The 17012-nt window shown below is 34.7% G+C and overlaps 1 long non-coding RNA gene across 1 annotated transcript; it reads left to right on the top strand.

Annotated features, from left to right (window-relative positions):
• Positions 1-14959: 14959 nt before the first annotated feature.
• LOC141677923 (uncharacterized) lies at positions 14960-16618 on the top strand. Its single transcript, XR_012557570.1, has 2 exons — positions 14960-15276; positions 15738-16618. It is a non-coding gene; the product is annotated as an uncharacterized LOC141677923 (long non-coding RNA).
• Positions 16619-17012: the final 394 nt, after the last annotated feature.

Here is a 17012-nt window from a genome sequence, read left to right as displayed (position 1 = left end):
CAATATCAGAACTAGCAAGAAAGTCCTAAATGAAGTGAAGTTCAGACGGGGCTTCTGACTTGCTAAGAATAGCAAAGAAGTTATTAAGAACAAACGTAGCTCCATAAAAAATTATGTCCTTGGGTGCCATGAGAAATTCGTGAGAAAGAAAATTGCCTGTTAAGTGTTTGATAAAACGGCTGTATGAAAAATCGTCAGTAGATGAGAGAGAATAAAAGTAAAAAGAGAGAGATAAAATATGAAAGTAAATAAAAGATTTTACAATCTTTTCTCTCTTTTACTTATTCACGGTAAGAAAATAACCGTTGAGACACCTGTCAGACATGCAGCAGTAAAAGATAATTAATGGGCACGTGAAATCAGTAATCATTACTTATCACATGCAGCTTCTCAAGGAAAAACCGTTCCACTTACCAAGTAATCCCATTAATCAAGGACGTTCAGTTTTATTTTAAATTTTAAAACTGTTCCCACTTAATAAATTTTTATTACTGCTCTACCAATATTCTGTAAAATTATGACCAATGAGAGAATGACCATTAATAAACCAAGTAAACAATTACTGCCACGTCAGAATCAGAACTTGATTTGTATAAGAGCTAAAAAGGTCATCAGAATATGGTTAGTATCAGGATTTAAAATGTTATCAGAATATCAAATGACTCAGAGACAAAATCTTGCATAAATATAAAATTTCATTAATATATTGAGCAAATACATTTCATGAAATTTAAATTACATGCTTAAAATTACAAGATTGTCCTTAGCTACAAATCCTAACATCAACAGCTTTAGTCCTAAGCTAAGAAGCCAGACAAAGCTGACGGTGAAGAGAAACAGATAGCTGTATTTATTTCTTCTTCCTACTTTCAACAAAGAGAACAGCAAGACGAATGATTCGCTCATGCTGTCGGAGAGCTTCTCTCCTATCTTCTTCCAGACGCTCAAGATGGCGATGATAGTCCATATAGAAGAACAAGAGGTCTGTGAGAACCTCTTGGGGAACTGAGTCCCAGATTTCATCAGGAATGGCAGTGACATGCCACTCCTGCTGCCACTCAGTACAACTCAACTCTATTTTAAAAGTGTCATAGTTCAGAACTAAGTTGAAACGAACCATATTTTTGATGAGAGAAAAAAAATGAGTTTGAGAGAAAATGAGAGATGTGTTGGCTGGAATGAGGTGTTGGTTTATATAACCAATAGAATACCAAGAGACACAAGGAAAATTGAATGGTTACAGGTAGATTAATTCTACCTCGTCTCCCTAGACTGACGAGAATAATAACAGCCATTGGAAGCTTAAAACAGGATTTAATGCGCACATGAAACAAGTAAAAATTACCGTGCATAGACGAGTACCACTAACCCAAATTATGTTGACTGTTAATATCTCACCAAAACATATTCTGATTTAAAATAAGGCTATTTCAGATTTTAACCACAAATAAGTCAAGTAAAGAATCAGAATTTAATATCAGAACTTAGACTTATATCAGAACTTAACAGTCATCAAAACATGATTCCTTAACTCGAAAAGTGAATGCCTATTTCTGTAATTCTTCACACAAATTCTGATTTCGTTTCTTCAGAACTTAATCATCAGAACTTCCATCATTACTTGTCCTCATAATTTATGCAATCTGACACATAAATTGTTCATCTAAAACAACATTTATGACCACAGTAATTTTCATCATTCATATGGAGTGTATGTGTGTGCAGTCAGCTAAATATCAGATAAAGATTAAAGTCTGATTCACTTCAGTATATCTTAGAAATAAGGCATAACTAAGAACTTTGCTCAAAATCTGTCATGATTCTGAAGTCTACTTTAGAATGAGTTCATGCATGAGTCCACCTCAACTATTTTGTGCTCATTTTATGCTTATCAGAATGTATGCTATTATCAGTGTATTTCTCCAGTAATCATAGAGTGTGAAAAGTCACCAAGAAAATATTTATTTGCTTTTCTGATGCATATAACTTAATACCAGCAATGGACTTGGGTCTTCCCTTCCACATTTTTTACTCTAGATCTCAAAAGAGTACCTGATTTTTTTTTTGATAAGTGAGGTTTATCAGCACTTAGTACATCCATCAGTTTTACTAACATCAGAACTTAACAGATAAGAAGCACTATTCCAGTTTGTGACTTAGTAATGAGATACACAAAGTAAACTTCAACTAAGCTCAGTATCAGAATTTGCTTGTGTTAAGAGATTTCCACATAAACAATTACTTCAAACATGGGACTTTAGTATATTAAAGACTACTAGGTCAGCATCTAGCACAGTTATCCTCATTGGATTGAATAGTCACAGAAACATTCATATCACTATCAGAGTTTAGAAATTCATATCAGACAACAATCAGTACTTAAGCAATTTTCAATTAAGCACAGGATACACAAAGATAGTAATATCTGTAAATACTGAACATAAAGTCTGATGAAACAGAATCATAAACTAAGCAGACTTAGAGAAAGAACCTGAAACCATTCCAAGTTCATTTACCAATCTTGTAAAAGTAGCTTTACACAGTGGTTTTGTGAAGATATTTGCTAGTTGTTGATCTGTTGGAACAAAGTGCAATTCCACTGTACCTTCATCCACATGTTCCATTATGAAGTGGTACCTAATGATGATGTGCTTTGTCATTGAATGTTGAACTGGATTACCTGTCATAGCAATAGCACTTTGATTATCACAGTAAATAGGGATTTTAAAGTATGTTAACCCATAATCCAGTAAGTGATTCTTCATCCAAAGAATCTGTGCACAACAGCTTCCTGCAGCAATGTACTCTGCTTCTGCAATTGATATGGAAATTGACTTTTGTTTCTTGCTAAACCAAGAAACCAATCTGCCTCCAAGAAATTGATAGCTTCCACTTGTGCTTTTCCTGTCAATTTTGCATCCTGCAAAATCTGCATCTGAGTAACCTATTAGTTTAAAGTCTGATTCTCTAGGATACCACAATCCCAAATCAGCTGTTCCCTTAAGATACTTGAAAATTCTTTTCACAGCTGTTAAGTGAGGTTCTCTTGGATCTGCTTGAAATCTTGCACAAAGACAGGTAGCATACATGATATCAGGTCTACTAGCAATTAGATAGAGTAGAGAGCCAATCATACCTCTGTAATCAGTAATATCTACTGATTTACCAGTATCCTTATCCAATTTTGTTGCAGTGGCCATGGGAGTGGATGTACTCGAACAATCTTGCATTCCAAATTTCTTCAGCATATTTCTGGTGTACTTGGATTGACAAATAAAAGTGCCTTCTTCATTCTGCTTGACTTGAAGGCCCAGAAAATAGCTAAGTTCCCCCATCATACTCATTTGATATCTTGACTGCATCAGTTTGGCAAACTTCTTGCAAAGTCTGTCATTTGTAGAACCAAAAATGATATCATCAACATATATCTACACCAAAAGTAAGTCCTTTCCATGGTTGAGGTAGAACAGTGTTTTGTCAATAGTTCCTCTGTTAAATCCACTTTCCAGAAGAAACTGAGCTAAAGTCTCATACCATGCTCTTGGAGCTTGCTTAAGGCCATAAAGTGCTTTATCTATCCTGTAGACATGATTTGGAAATTTGGAATCTACAAAGCCTGGAGGTTGTTCAACATATACTTCCTCTTCCAATTTTCCATTGAGAAAAGCACTTTTCATATCCATTTGAAAGACAGTAGACTTTTTGTGAGCAGCATAAGCCAAAAATATCCTTATGGCTTCCAATCTAGCAACTGGTGTAAATGTTTCATCATAATCGATTCCCTCCTGTTGAGAATATCCTTTTGCAACCAGCCTTCCTTTATTTCTTGTAATTATGCCATCACTATCAGTTTTGTTTCTGAACACCCACTTTGTACCAACAACAGATCTGTTCATTGGTCTTGGCACTAGGGTCCAGACTTTGTTTCTTTTAAATTCATTTAACTCTTCCTGCATTGCTTGCACCTGATCAGCATCTTGAAGAGTTTCTTCCACTTTCTTTGGTTTAGTCTGAGAAAGAAAAGAATTATAGAGACATTTATTTAAAGTAGTTGTTCTAGTTCTGACACCCGCATCAGGATTTCCAATAATTAAGTCAGGTGTATGTGATTTAGTCCATTTCCTTGCAGATGGAAGGTTTTCTCTAGAACTGGATGCTCCCCCATGATCCATGATATCTTCATCAACATTTTCTGATGCTCCCCCTGAAATTATGTTCTCTGAGTTGGCTCCTTCAGAATTTGAGTTTCCAGACTTATCAGAACTTAGCTCATCAGAACTTGATGAATCAGAACTTGAAGAGCCAGTTGTAGGTTCTGATGCTTCTTGAGATGTGGTTGTATCTTCAGTATGCTCCCCCTGCACAGGTGCATCCTCCTTTGGCATAGTCACCACAGTTTCAGTAACATCAGAGTTTAATCCATCAGAGTTTGCAGTATCAGGATTTAGACTGTCAGGATTTACAGTATCAGAATTTAAGTCTTCATTTTCAAATCTCAGCTGATCATGATCATTGAAATCTTCAAGTCCAGTAATCTTCTTATCATTAAAGGAGACATTGATAGATTCCATGACAACCCTTGTTCTTAAATTGTAGACTCTGAAGCCTTTTGTGGAAAGTGGATATCCAACAAAAATTTCTTCATCAGCTTTTAAATTAAATTTGGATAGTTGTTCAGGATGAGTCTTAAGAACAACACACTTGCATCTAAATACATGAAAATACTTCAGATTTGGCTTTTTTTTCTTCACCATTTCATATGGTGTCTTTCCATGCTTGTTAATGAGTGTTGTATTCTGAGTAAAACAAGCAGTCTGCACAGCTTCAGCCCAAAAATATGTTGGTAGCTTTGCTTCATCAAGCATTGTTCGTGCAGCTTCAATAAGAGTTCTATTCTTTCTTTCAACAACTCCATTTTGCTGTGGAGTTCCAGGAGCATAAAATTCCTGCTTGATTCGATGGTCTTTGCAAAACTCTTCCATGATCAAATTCTTGAATTCAGTGCCATTATCACTTCTTATGATCTTCACAGAATCTTTGACCAATTTATCCAGTTGCTTGACATGATCAATCAAGATAGATGCAGTTTCACTTTTTGTGTGCAAGAAATACACCCATGTGTATCTGGTGAACTCATCCACTATGACCATAACATATTTCTTCTTTACAATAGACATGACATTCACTGGACCAAATAGACCTACATGTAGTAGGTGATAAGGCTCAAGAATTGATGATTCAGTCTTGCTCTTGAATGAAGATTTTCTTTGTTTTTCCTTCTTACATGAATCACAAAGGCCATCAAGAGCAAATATTGATTTTGGCAGTCCTCTCATAAGATCTTTCTTGACTAGTTCATTTATATTGTTGAAATTTAAATGAGAGAGTTTCTTGTGCCAATCCCAGCTTTCTTCAATTGATTCTCTACTCAATAGACAGATTGCAGAACCATCAATACTTGTTGAAAGCTTGGCTTCATACTGTTACCATGCCTGTATCCTTTCAGAACAACTTTGCCTGTAGATTTGCTTACAACTTCACAGTGTTCTTTAAAGAAATTCACATGATAACCTCTGTCACAGATTTGACTAACACTCAGCAGATTGTGTTTAAGTCCTGAGACCAGAGCTACTTCTTTAATGATGACATTCCCAAGATTGATATTTCCATATCCCAGTATTTTTCCAATGTTGCCATCTCCATAAGAAACACTTGGGCCAGCTTTCTCCACAAAGTCTGATAGCAAGGCTTTATTTCCAGTCATATATCCTGAGCATCCACTGTCCAGAACTAGGATGTTTTTCCTGTTGCCCTGCAATCACAAAGACCACTAATGATTAGTTTTAAGGACCCAGACTTGCTTGGATCCTTTGGCCTTATTAAGTTTGTTAACATTTGTAGGAGATTTAGCATCATAGTTTATGTTAACATTTTTCTTATCAGCATTTACACTATCAGACTTTGTATCAGAACTTACACTAGAAGGAACAATGCTAACTTTCTTTAAAGAAGGTTTTATTTGATAATAATCATAGTACAAACTATGATATTCCTTACAAGTATAAATGGAATGCCATAAACTGTCACAATGAAAACAAGGATTTTGTGGCCTATATCTAACAGACTGACTCTTAACTCCTGACTTTGAAGGTAAGGAGTTTATGTTCTTATTCTTCCTGCAAAAAGAAGCCAGATGGTTAGAACTTCCACAGTTATGACATGTTTTCCTAGGAGCATTAAGAACAGGCTTATAATCATTGCTTTTATTCACACCTTCCTTTCCATTCCTATTTTTTCTAGGTGACTTTGCCTTGTTTACATTTTTAACATCTTTCAGCTTATGCTTAAGCTGCTTCTTTGTCATTAAGCCTACATTAACTTCAGTTGGCTTTTCCTGTTTTAGTTTGTGAGAAGTTAATTCCTCTTTAACTTCTGATTTCTCACTATTAGACTTTACAGCTACAAACTTAACAGGTTTTACCTTTGGCTTTTGTTTAACAACTATAGGCTTAATTTCTACAGTTCCTTTATCATTCTTATCATCTCCATACCCTAAGCCCTCTTTCCAGTTTCCACTACTTAACAAATTCTGAGTTGTTCCGACAGAGTTAGTCCAAGTCCTGATAATCTCTCTTTCCTTTTCTAACTCAGTTTTTAGAGATTCATTCATTTTAAGTACTTCATCCCTAACATAGAAAGCATCATCTCTATCTTTCTGAGTTTGATGGAACATGACTAACTCTTTTTCTAAATAATCATTCCTCTTTTTACAAGCATGATTTTCAGAAGTTAATCTTTCATATGTTAAAGTTTGATCTCTATAACTAATGAACATGGTTTTAAGATATCTTCTCAACTCATTAATATCATCAGTATGAAAAGCATAAGTAGTTTGAGGTACCTTTAACTCAGCAGCTTCAGAACTACTATCAACATTTGCCATATCAGCATTTTCCATCAAGGCATAGTTCTCCTCACTTTCAAAATCTGAAGTGTCTGTCCAGCTTTTCTTCTTTGTGACAAGAGCCTTGCCTTTGTCACTCTTCACTTTCTTGCAATCAGGAGATATGTGGCCTTTCTCACCACAGTTGTAGCATTTGACATTTGTGTAATCTCCTCTGTCAGACTTCCCTCCTTTGCCTTCAGATTTTCTGAAACTCTTCTTATCAGAACTTGCACCTCTCCTAGAAAACTTCTTTCCCTTCCTGAATTTTCTGTATGCAATCCTTGTGATTCCTTTCACCATAAGAGCACAGAGCTTCATCATCTCTTCATCAGCATCCATCTCAGGCAAGCTTTCAGTTTCTGAGTCATCATCACTATCAGAACTTGATGACTCAGTATCAGACTTTGTGATGAGCGCTTTTCCCTTGCCTTTCCTTGAGGTAGCTGCTTTGGGGGATTCTTCCTCAACCTTAAGAGCAACTGTCCTTGACTTTCCTCCTTTCCTCTTGCTTCTTTTTCCATCTCAAGTTCACGAGTCTTGAGCATCCCATAAATTTCATCAAGAGTTGTTTCTTCAAGATTATAGTTGTCTCTTATAATTGTGGCCTTCAAATCCTAACTTTCAGGAAGAGCTAACAGGAATTTAAGGTTTGAATCTTCAAGATCATACTCCTTATCAACTAGTGACAAATCATTCAAGAGTTTGACAAATCTGTCATATAAATCAGTCAATGACTCATTAGGCTTTGAGTCAAAGTGTTCATACTCTTGAGTGAGTATAGTCTTCCTGTTCTTCTTAATCGAATACGTTCCCTGGCATCTTGTCTCCATGGCATCCCATATCTCCTTTGCAGTCTTGCAGTTAATTACCCTGTTTGACATTACATTATCAATGACACTATACAGCAAGTGTCGTACCTTAGCATCCTTAGCAATTGATGCGATATCTTCAGCAGTGTAATCACTCTTCTCCTTTGGTACAGACTTTGCTGCTTCACCTGCAACTACAACAGCGAGTTTGGTTGGCTTGTGAGGTCCTTCATTGATTCTGTCAAGATATTCTGGATCTGTAGCTTCCAGAAACATAGTCATCATCACCTTTTATATGGGGTATTCAGATAGTTTCAGTATGGGAACTATGATAGCCTCATATCGACTATGGATTTGAGTCTTTGGAGGTTCTTCGGTTTTGGTGGGCTTGGTTGGAGTTTCTGCTTCAGACATGATTGTTTTTGGATCTTAAGTTGTTTATGTGTTAACAGAAGAAGGGGGGTTGAATACAGTGTATAGCACAATCAAATCGAATTCAAAGAACACAAGTAACAGAAAACAAACTTTATTAAACTCTGTTACAATGTAGAACTGTCCTCTCTCAGTGATGAACAAAATATCACGAGAGCTGCTAGGGTTACAATGAATATTATTCTCAATAATGATAACACTTATAGTATAAACCCTATGTCTGTGTTTATATACTACACAGTTACAAGATAATCACTAATTGATATGGAATATAATTCTGCTTCCTAAAATATATCAATCAGTTATCTTTTCTTCCAAGTATTCTATTCTTCATAGAATTCCTTCTTCATGCATATCTCTTTTTGCGTTTGTCTTGATCTTCTTTCCTTTCAATCAGCCGCCTTCCTTATCTGAAAGTTTCCTTAAGTCCTGATATTATCTCCTGATAAATATCTCCTGAACCTTAAGTACTGATAACTTAAGTTCTGTCTTCAGTATAAGTACTGATTTCCAGTTAAGTACTGATTTATCCTGTTTAAGTAAGATCTGAAAACTAAACACAAATCATATTAGACATGACATTATCAAATATATCTAACAATTACTGTGGTGCAGACTACGCGTGTCATAGTAGACGAGTTGGAACGAGTAACCTATGGGGTCATTTGAAAAAATGCAAGAAGAATCCTTATAGAGTAGCTAATAAAAGACAGAAGGTGTTGAGCTTTCATAAAACAGCTGATGGTGGGTCGAACTTGTTGGAAATGACATTTAATAAAATTCGATGTCGCAACGCCTTGGAAAAGTTTGTGGTGAAAGATGAACAGGCGTTCAGAGTTGTCGAGGGTGAAGGTTTCAAGGAACTCATTAATGAGTTACAACCTAAGTTTGTTGTCCCAAGTCGAATTACTGTTGCGCGGGATGTTTGCCACTTATTTTCTAAGGAGAGAGCTAAACTAAAGGCGTAGTTGACATCTCCTGGTCAGAAAATCTGCTTAACAACTGATTGTTGGACAACCCGAACTCAGATTTCTTATACGTGTATTACCGCACATTACATTGATGCCAACTGGAGTTTACAGAAAAGGATTATCAACTTATGTCAAGTTGCAAATCATAAAGGTGATACGATTGGTAAATTGATCGAGTCTTGTTTGCTTGAGTGGGGGATAAAAAAGGTATTTACAGTTACCATGGACAATGCATCAGCCAATGATGTTGCTGCTGGTTTTGTAAGAAGGAGGGTAAATGTGTGGCAAGGGTCCGTCCTTGGTGGCGATATTGCTTTGAATCTGTGTATGATTCTGAAATGGTTGCAAGGATTGTTGCCAAGGTTGAGTCAATTCTGCAACGCTTGTACACCTGCTACAACGTCGGATCTGATGATCTTAACAGTAAGGTTAGTAATCTACCGCACTTCTTTTTTACTCTGTTAGTAATGTGTTAAAAACTGATATTTTGTGCTTGCTTATAACATGTGTTGTTCTGCCTTATTTCTGTAATTTTCTAATTATTGAGATTTAATCAGATCAGTTGTTACATTCTGGTATAAATAAGAATTATCGGACAGAACTGGTACAAATTCATAATTCTGTAGGATTAAGGTATGTTGTTTATTTATTTTTCATTTGTGATGAAGTATTTGTCTCTGTGTGTTGCTGTATATGTCTATATTTTTGGGTGTTTTTTTTATTTTCTTGAAGGGTATTTAGGGTTTAATGTGCAAAATTCTCTGTTTGCTTTACATGATGCAAGTAGTATTGCTGAATTAGACATGATTTCACATTTTAATATCCAGCAGGATGCTGGAACTGATTCTCTGCCAAAGTCTGGTGCACCGAAAGAAACTCGTATGAGGCGATTGTTGGAAAATTATATGCAGCAACAGCAGCTGGATACGGCTGAGAGTAAAACTGATGTAGATAAATATTTAAATGAAGAACCTATCAATCCAATGACGTCCTCGTTTGATATATTACTTTGGTGGAAAGATAATGCGATCAGGTATAAAATTTTATCTTTGATTGCTAGGGACGTTCTTGCTGTTCCGGTATCAACTGTGGCATCTGAATCTGCCTTTAGTACAAGTGGTCGAATATTGGACCCTTTTCGAAGTTCTTTGAGTCCAAAGATGTTGGAAGTGCTAGTGTGCACGCAGAGTTGGTTGAAGGGGCATCATGATGGGATAAAATCTAAAGATTTTTTAGATGATATTCATTCTTACGCATTTCTGGAAGAAGGTAAACACATTTAATAAATCTGATTTAACATGATCTTTTTTCCTTTGCTTATGTATTTTATTTTTTCAATTTAAAGGTAACATGGACAAGGGAAAATACCCTGCTACATCAAATGACACAATCAAGGCAGCCATTAACATTATTGATGAATGAAACTATGTTATAATGTTGCTTAGAACTATGAAACTGTTGTTGCCTGTTAATGCTATTAGAAATTTGAACTAATTTTTGTTGTAAGAACTTATTGATGTAATATTCTGCCATGGCATAGAACATGGATGATGGATTTGTGGATTGGCACTGTTTTATTTAATATTATGTTGAACTTATGTTATATTGACTTTGATAAAATTTATTCTACTTCTGTTTTGAATTTAAATTTTGATAGGATAATAAACCCAACCAACCCGACTCTACCCGACCCAATCCGACATATAAATAATAGGGTTGGGTTTGACAAATATTTTCGAGATAATGGGTTGATTTTTTTACAAACCGACTATATTGGGTTGGGTCATTTTTTATCTAAAACCCGACCGACCCAACCCGTGTTCACCCCTAATTATGACAAAAGGATATTAGAAGTATTATGAAAAATTAAGATATATGTAAGTTTTTTTTATAGTTTTAATCGAGCTGAATAATTTCAAATTAATTTTGAGCCAAATTTGAGGCGTAAATGTTAAAACTCGACTCAAATTCTCATAACACACATATATTTATGATCAAATTTAAACTCGAATTTTTAATAACAAAATCGACTTCGAGTCGAGTGAAAGTTTGTTCACGAAATCATTTTATATATTTATTCGGGCTGTCGGCAGAGGCGGATCCTCTAAGGGGCAAGGGGGGTCAGCCGACCCCCTTAAATTTCTAGTTTAGTTAAATTTGTATATTCAAATTATATAAAAATTAAAAATGACCTCCCTTAATTTTTACAAGAAAAATTTTGCCCCCTACTTAAAATCTTTTAATGTCAAAAGTCATTTGATTGGGGCAACATTTATATGCGAAAATTATACATTTTTTAAGGAATAGACGACAAAAAAATGATAGGAATAGATATTGGACGAGCATTTATAGTTAAACCTCTTTAACATTATTAATTTTGATTTTGATAGAACTATAATGAAGTTAATATGAAGTTGATTTCTTGCCTATCATGCCTTAATATATAAGCCTAAACCTCTGTCTGAACCCGACTCGTTAATTTTCACGAGTCGAGCCGAGACGACTCGTTTAGCTAAACGATCGTATTTTTGATTTTCTGGATTTTCAGCTGAAAATATTCTCAATAATCTAATATATAAGATCGTTTTTTTGATTTTTATAGACGAGCTCGAGTTTATTTCGAGTACTCGAGCAGAACATGCCAAATGCTCGGCTTGAGCTCGCCAAATTTTTTTTCCAACCCCCTTGTATTCGAAGCTGGATCCGCCACCGGCTGTCGGGCACCAATACTTATGACTTAAAAGTTTTGATGAACTTACGGGAGGTATTTGCAACTCAACTTACGAGCTTAAGTCATACTTATATGTTTAAACGTAGAAAATTAGGGAAAACATACTTTTACTCTAATTATTCATTTGTTATTTTATATTATACTTATTTATTGTAAGATACATGTTACATTTTTAATATTTCTCAAATACCCGGTATATTATTTTATATGCGATTACATCTTATAATATGTGTTTAATTTTGTAAAAAAGATAATTGTCACTATTCGACGAGGTGATCTTATAATGACTTAAACGGTATTAGTAATTAAATATACTAAGATTATTAAATACTATTATTTTTAATAACCATTCTACATTAGTTTTATGAGAATTTTCTAATAATTAATCGGATTTTACAAATTGAACGGTAAAGCACCTCATAACGATTAATTAATGGGGAAATTAATCAATTAAGCCGGAATTTTTAGAACCCTCCTTATAGATTAGTGATATTTGATTTATATTGACAGAATTTTTTAACATATTTCTGTCCCCATGCAGACTGCTGCATGTTTACTCCTGTCCACATTGTTCCGCTATACATAGAAGACGAAGTCTATACATAATTAACCAACTTGCAATACCTAAAAATGTAGAAAAACTGCAATAGAGTTTCCCTCACGTAAAGCCTGGTTGACTACTTGACACAATTAAAGTCGTCTTGGGCAAAAAATTATTAAAAATACAACTAGTCTTGTGTCTACTGTCTAGTGTCTGCTGAGGGATGAACCGAAAGGCTCAGTGCATAGAACTCTTGCATTCAATGATTTCAAAAAATTTTAACTCCTCTAAATAAAAAAAATATATAAGTAATTTATACATAAATTAGGTTCAATAAACTAATTTTGACTAGAATCTTCGAAATTTGAAAGCCAGTGTCTAATGTCTACTCTGTCTTGTTCAAAAAATCCGAAACCCGAAATCCGATCCGATCCGGAAAAAAGCCCGAAAACCCTGATTCGGAGCCCGGCCCGGCCCGCGGGTCTTAAATGGGCCTCCTTTTTTCTCGAAAATTCGGCCCGACCCGAAACCCGAAAAGCCCAGATAAAAATCCGGATTAAAAAAAGCCCGGATCGGAAAAAGTCCGGATAAAAACCCGATTAAAAAACCAATTTTTTATATAAAATTTGAAAATATACAATATTTTTTATGATTCTTAAAATAATATATCATAATATTAGAAACAATTAAAGTATATATGATTATTTATATATTATATTAAAAATAATTATTTATTTCGGTGTCTAAACCACTCTATCTGATATATCAAAATATTATTTTCTCTGGTATTTAAAATACTCATAATTTGAGTTATAAAATATTAAAATATTTTTTTAATATATAAATAAAAAGCTCGGATAAAACCCGGTTTAACCCGATCCGGCCCGGCCCGCGAGCCTAAAACGAGCCTTATATTTTTTGGGAAGCCCGGTCCGACCCGATTTTTAAAAAAACCCAGTCCGATCCGTTTTAAAAAATTTTGGGTTTTTAAAGTCCGGATAAAGCCCTGTCCGATAGGCTTTTTGTGCATCTCTAGCTCTGTCCATGAAATTTGTTTGTCCAAAATATTCATTGTGGACTATCAAAAGTTCAAAACAAAGCGATGGGCTTTATTTGGATTTTCCAAAAAGTCCAATTATCTATAGACTATAAATCTATAATATCATATTATCGTCATCTATATCCATTCACCTCAACTAGTTGAATTCCCGTGAAGGTACATCGGGTCTCTATAACATTGTTGGTATTCCTTATAAGAACACGAATTCTAGCCCACTTTCTGACTCACACTCGGATTGATGAGGAATAAGGGCAAACCTAGGCCGAAGTCTTGATTAATTATAAAGTTTTTTGTTAGAATATTTTTCAAACTCTTTCTTTTAGAAATTTATGATCAAGTCCTGCCTACTATTAAAATATTAATCATATTTTATTTTAGTATTGATTATTGCGAAATTTTGGTTCCGCCAAGGATCGTTAGAAATTAAACTAGAAATTTTGAAATATTATCTTGTAATCAATTTTTAAACATGATCTTGTAATCGGGACGACAACAAATTTTCATAATATATAGATCCTTAGTTCGACCAATATATTGCATTCTATTTTAACTTGACGAGGTTAATAATGGTTCGAATCTTGTATGTGCTTGCATGCACGAGAGTCGGGAATGATCTAGTAAGAGACATCAGAAGAGAATTGAATTTAGTAAACGGTAACGGAGGACACATATTCCTCATAGATTAAATTTTACTCCTTTCTATCCCATTTTAATAGTTCATTTTCTAAAATAAAAATTTCCCGAAATATTTGTCATATTTTTTAATCCACACAAATTTTATAGTTTCAATATTAACTAAAAGACCCAGTCATAAATGTCCTTGTATAGAAATTTAAAATACACATTATTTTATAATTTTTGTGTGTGTATATATGCACTTGTACATTTTTTTGGGTAGGAGTATGTGTAATTAGTGTAATGTGTAAAAACTAAGTTGTATTATTGTGTATAAATGAGAAAATGAACATTGCATTTTTTATTTTTTAATATGCGTAAAATTTATAAAGTGGACTATTAAAATGGGGTGGAGATAGTACGTTTTTTTACTATTATTTTTTTTAAAAAAATATATGAAATCAGCCACTCAAAATTCAAAAATATAAAAACGTCAGCTAAACAAAAATTACTGAATCCGTCCGAGGGTAATAATACAGCTAGTTATCATCAAAATCATGTATACATTGTCTCCAAAAAAGACCATAGGGGCATATACTGAATGTCATGCAATGCAATTATCCGTGACAAAAATACTCAAAAATAAAGATAGATCAAACATATGGTAATTCCTTAATTCTCCCGTGATAATTCTCGTAAACCTTGTGTTCCGTTGCATTTCTCTCGTGACATTTTTTTATATCTCCATCAATTTACACGGACGTCAGTAAAAACTGTCACGGGGACTTTGTTCTAGGACCAGTTGCTTTTAAATATTAAGACGAGAGAGTGGGGAAATTAAATACGGTAGATGAAAGAGTTGGAAATCATGTGCCCAAGAATCATTCTTGTTCTCTTGCAAATAATACTAATACACTTTAAGGCCTCTATTTATACGCCTCCTTTATTTGTGTTGGTGCACTTGCCCAGTTGGAGTACATATCTTGATTGAACCCCCCAGTCAAGTTTGAGTCCTCTTTTGTATACCTCAAAACATAAAGTTCTGCATATACTAGTACTCTAGTAGTACTTAAATCTATATCTTAGCATGTCAAACAATCCAGTGTTCCCGGTGACGGATACCCAACATTTCAGTGATTACGGCTTCCACCCACATTTCGACTATTTTCAGGTTATTTCTTTCTGTAACTATCAGACTGGTCGACATATGTGTAAGAGTACTGGTATATATGTATACCAGGGATATAAAAGGTTTTATACTTGCGCATGTTTTACTCACTTCCGAGTCCGTGAGAAGTTTTTTTCGTAGTTAAACACACTTATGCACCCACCTTATTTTTGACAAAATTCAAACTCTCTACGTTCCATAAAATTAGCGAAACAGATACCACTGTACCTAGAGACTAAAGAGCATTATTCTCTTGTGACGAATATAGATATAAAATTTGGTTAAAATGACCATTTTTCTTATTTTGCGAGTAATATAGATAGTTTTTTTTATGTCCAAATTAAACATACTTATCATCTGTGCTGTTTTCTACGAGCCTCGTGATACGACCAAATTTTTGTCATAGTTGGTTTGTGAAATGAAGACTAACATTGCGCTGTTTTGTTGATGATAAACCTAAATAGGTACTAGAAGCAGCAAGAAAGCACAAGAGAGAAAATAAAGGGGTAGGAAAAACCATAGACGGACTACATTTCAAGCTTCAAAAGCCCACCATTTCCCATGAGCTCGACCACTCCAAAACCATCAAGAAAAACAAGCACAATCACAAGAACCTCATCAGGAAACGCTGGTGGAAAAATGCTCTCAACTTTCTTAAACGAAAATGGACTCGAAGAAACTCACAAGATCATCGTCAACAAGGCGGGGTCCACGTCCACCCTATCGGCTCCTATCAGCAACCGGTTTACATAACTGAGAGCAGAAGTGGGTCCTCTACCCCTTATCGAACAACTAGCCGGCCAGTCTCTGGTTCACTTTCACCGGCCATGAGCTGTGAAATGGAGAACTTACCATACATCAGTCTTAGGGATGTTAGCAATGAGTTGCAACACAGGACCACTGCAGCCAGCCCTACCATGCCCATTTATTTGGTCACGTAACTACACATTTATATCAACCTAGCTACATCAATTAAAACAATGTGCAACGATTTATCTTAGCTGATACTCCTATTCTCATGGTAAGAAAGAGTTTTCAAATTTAGATCAATACGTGTGAGTTAGTTAAACAGACACCGGACAAAGTTCGAACTCTCTACATCCAAACCCAGAGTACTGTTATATCAAGAGGTGTTGAATGTGTTCAAGTTTCTGTGTATTGTTAAATTTATCGGGTGTCACTTGTTAATTAATTTAAGTTAGTTCGATAAAATGTCATTAATCTTTCATTAGCAAAGCCTAGCTTCTGGATAATAGGGAATGTTCTGTACCATGTAATGGAATTGCGCGGGGTGCCTGTTATAAAAGTAAAATAGTTTGAAAGTTTTAATCTTTTGAATGTTGAATGTCTTGTTGTTATACCATGAATTCTTCACTTTTTTCTCTTTCTGCAAAGTTCAATACATTGATTGGTTAACTAGGAGTCTAGTACTTTAACAGTTTGACTAACATGCTTTTTTTCTTATGATTGATTTTTAATCTTATCGTCCATACTCCCGCGCTCAAGAAAGTTGTGCTTTGTGAATGGTGATAATTTGTACTTGCTGAAAAAACATGTCTCATGCAATGCCAAAAAAAAAAATACTATTTTTATAATATGTCATCAATTATAAAACACATTTTTCCAATATAATTTTAGACTTGATTTTTAAAAAATATTGTTATACTTGATTTTAATTATAGAACTGATTATAAATATGACTACATTCTGTTCGTACACAAAGTGACCGATAAAATGAA

This window comes from Apium graveolens, chromosome 1 (assembly GCF_009905375.1).
Source record: "Apium graveolens cultivar Ventura chromosome 1, ASM990537v1, whole genome shotgun sequence".
Classification (NCBI taxonomy): domain Eukaryota; kingdom Viridiplantae; phylum Streptophyta; class Magnoliopsida; order Apiales; family Apiaceae; genus Apium; species Apium graveolens.
Note: the sequence above shows the minus strand (reverse complement) of the source record. Positions and strands in the feature narration are given on the sequence as shown.